The 3,771-nt window shown below is 39.9% G+C and overlaps 1 long non-coding RNA gene across 1 annotated transcript; it reads left to right on the forward strand.

The window, feature by feature from the left end:
* The first annotated feature begins 637 nt into the window (after positions 1-637).
* On the forward strand, positions 638-3,424 carry LOC135789607 (uncharacterized). The gene is made up of 2 exons (XR_010547608.1): positions 638-1,161; positions 3,011-3,424. It is a non-coding gene; the product is annotated as an uncharacterized lncRNA (long non-coding RNA).
* The last annotated feature ends 347 nt before the right edge of the window (positions 3,425-3,771 follow it).

The following is a 3,771-nucleotide window of genomic DNA, read 5'->3' on the forward strand; positions in this document are numbered from 1 at the left end:
TTCACAAAAACCGCCAGCGATTCGATGGTGTATGGCGGCGGCGCAGAAGTACTTCCGAGAAAGTTACTCGATCGGTTGATCGACACCTCGGTTCTAAACTTTATTTTCGCAAATTTTATATCGCATTTACGACAATAATAAAGTGGGAATATTGCAAACATGTCAATATTGTGAAATAAATCGCACCATTTTGTTTTGCACTCACTTTTTTCACCTCTGCATACAAAGTAGTCAAAATTTTCCATATTTATTTATAAAATTTATTAGGTAATAGAATATTTTTTATTTTATTTTGCCAAAAGTTAAGTTTTAGAATCAGTGCCAAACTTAAATATTAATAATGTTATTCGCAATGTATATTATTAAAGTGACTTAAGAGCCCTGCGTAGAGGCACCGAGATAATTCGCTAAGCCGTAGCTCGGATTCGCAAAGGGCTCTAGGCTTGCTCCTCGCTGAACGCAGTGAGTGGGTCATGGGTGTAGTACGGCCATCCCGCCCCGCGCGCACATCAAAAGGTGCGCCAAAGTACACACACGCACCACCCGTGCGATGCGCGTGTCGCTGAGCGCACTCCGCCCCCACCACCGCGCTGGCGGCGCATTTAAGCACGCTCGGAGGCTCGTACCAGTCATTCGCACTAGCGCGTCAGTGAAGTGAACCTCACGCACTCCACACCACACATACTCGCACCATCCGCATTCAAACGCACACGCACTTCCCTTCTTCACGTTTGCCATCATCCAGCCCTCAGAGGAAGCGATGTCAGGACTTGATCCCACTGGCTTGTACTGAATCAACTCGTTCCGCAGCCAATCACACGTGATTTATCATCGTACAGACGACTTTTGACAACTTTAAGAGACATCACTCTTCTCACACTCTTACACTTCATCATGGACGGCGGCAAGAAGATCCTCGACCCCACCGGGCAGTACTGAGTACTGATAAAGTGCGCAATCACAACAATCGATCTGCAAATCGGCGAATCCGGAGTTGATTTCGGTCAACTTTTTAATTCAAAACAAAAAATATCCAAACCAACAAGACAAGATGAACGGCGGCAAGGCCCTCGATCCCACCGGGTTGTACTAGATGTGGCATCGTGTCGGCGGCGACGGCGGTCGCAGGGAGACATCAAGTTGTAGACGAAGAAGACTCTGGTAAGTTTATAATAATTTTTTTATTTTAAAGTCAATCATAATGTAAAAGTTAGCATTTTCCAAATCAATGCATTTTTAATATATAAATCGTAATTTATTTTTATTTAATTTTTTTAAATTTACCGCTGATAAAATATTAATATTTTTATGGTAACAATTAGACGATTTATGTCAGAAGTATTATTCATTTAAATAATTTGATTTTCTTTAAAATTACACCTACTAGAATTATTTTTATGGTAACCAAAACATATAATCGATGTTTATGGCTAAAAAGTTTTTAAAATGTTAGATTAGCGCGAATACCGATTAATTTGCTTTGATTATTGACACTTGTCGACATGATGTAGTGAATTTCCGAGTGGGAAATTGAAAAATCGTGGTGGAAAACATCTTTTCGCGTTCGCAAGCATACGCGAACGCTGAAGAGTGCGCGCGGGCACGCACTCGGCGTCGTCTTCTCTCTTCGCGCGTTTAAGATCATTGACACCGGCGCGCCGCAGATCATCGCGCTGCTTCTTCTCCTCCCGGTGCGGCGGTGCCGCGCACTCCTTCAAAGAGAGCCCACCACCAGCAGCAGGAAGAAGACCGCGCGATGACTCGGACCAATTTGTAATCGCGCGTATAACACCCGGCATGCAAAACTCCAAACAAAAGTTGAGCAGCACGCGCACATTTTAGGGTTCGACGTTTGAGGTTAGATCAAATGCGTTGAGGTTAGTTGCGCGCCGAATTTGGCGCGTGGTCACGGTCGGTTGTACGCGGGCGTCGTGCGCGCGAGCATGAAACGATGCTGAATCGTTGAAATTTCTGCATTTTTTTTCTTGATTCACTTTGCATGCACTTTTGCTATTGCTAGCCGCTAATTTTATAATGTCGACAAGTGGCATTTAGTCAACGAATTTCAGGGTTGCGCGTTTTTGGCGCAGAAAGAAGACGAAGAAGGAAAAAAATCAATTCGCAATTCGTATGCGGCGTCAATTTCTCGTCGAAATTTATTATCATTAAAATCCGCAGTGTAGTGAATGCTGGCAGCGTTGCAGCAACAGGTTGGCGTCGTCGTCGCCGCCGTCGATTCGATACGTCGATCGTTTCCGCGTTTCGCGAATTTTTGCCCGACAAGAAACCGCGTTAAACCGAATAGAAAAACGAGCAGCTAGCAAATCGATGAATGAACATGTGCATGTACATATTACAACATACCACAATGTTGCTTTCATTTCAAAACATCAAAATGCTTTATGCGTTATTCAATGTGTCAAAAAATGATTTTCACAATACAATACGCGCACATCACACCATTTCGTGTGTTTATCATCACGCGTACGAGTTTTTATCGTAAATTATGAGTAATCTGAGCGTTTCGCGCATGATTAATGCATGAATGCGAAACGAGTCCGTAACTAGGGCAACTCGGTTCGTCGCGCTGGCGAACACAACACATGTCGACGACGACGCGTCGATGCACTTCCTCGTTCTTGTCATTGCTGAGGTGCGCGCGCATGCGCAGCTGTGCGCGGCCTTGCTACGCTATTCAAACTCGCGGCGCGCTCGCGTCGGAACAAAACAAAACAAGTGCAACTGCGCTTGCTCACAGCGCTCAACACACAACACACCTGAGCGTGTTTAGAACTTAAGAACTTTACAACTTTAGAAGAATTGTGCAATATAGCCTTGCAAACCACCAACGACCTTGCACCAACACGCGAATATTAAAAATTAGTGCAGATTGCAATTTATTAAAATTTCAATGATTTTTTGCATTATGAGAGACCTTGCATTCAAATCACTTTGAAACATTTGAGGTTATTATTATAGTACTGATTTTGTTTTGTTTTATTTGTTGCAGAACACAATGGGGACGAAAAAAAAGAAAAAGAAACAAAAAACGAGCCACACGAGCGAAAACACTGCCACTTAGTTACCCATCCCATTGATACATGGATGCGTTAAGACTGATTGTTGTTTTTTATTATTATTATTATTATTAATTATTAAACATATTTTGTTATATTAAATTATATATTTAGCTGTAAGTATCTTCTTTCTGTCTCGCAAAACTCGAAATCCGAAAAAATCGATTCATTCAATTACTTATTTTATTTAAAATCAGAAATTTATAAACATTTATAAACAATTTGTGTAATTTTTTGTAGTTTCTGTAATTTTTGGTCATTTCTGTATGTTGTTTGTACTTGTAATGTGCATTAAGTCTTATTATTCTTATCTTCGAGCAGATATGAAATATATTTTTTAATTAAAACCCAAGTTTTATATTTTTTGTAACCTTTTATCAATACATACTAACATAATGGATTGCAACATCACATGAATAATGCAATTTAACAATAAATTTTACATAAAATAATATAAAATACTAATAATAAAATTGATTTATTATTTTCTTGTATTTTTATTTTTTATTTAATTTAAAGGTGAAATTTAAGTGTTACGTGTTCAGTATTCTTCGTATAAGTTGTTTATTTTTTTCGGCATGGATTTTTTTAGATTGTTATCTAGTTCACGGCTGAATTTGCATAAATGCAACGCGCTCAATGTCGTAGTGTGATAGGTGTGGTCAATGATGAAACAACAAAATAATTTGCAACA

This window comes from Atheta coriaria, unplaced genomic scaffold, assembly GCF_025399875.1.
Source record: "Atheta coriaria isolate IRGN ID8LTWV9N9 unplaced genomic scaffold, Caltech_Dcor_3.1 hic_scaffold_3_pilon, whole genome shotgun sequence".
In the NCBI taxonomy this organism is placed as follows: Eukaryota; Metazoa; Arthropoda; class Insecta; order Coleoptera; family Staphylinidae; genus Dalotia; species Dalotia coriaria.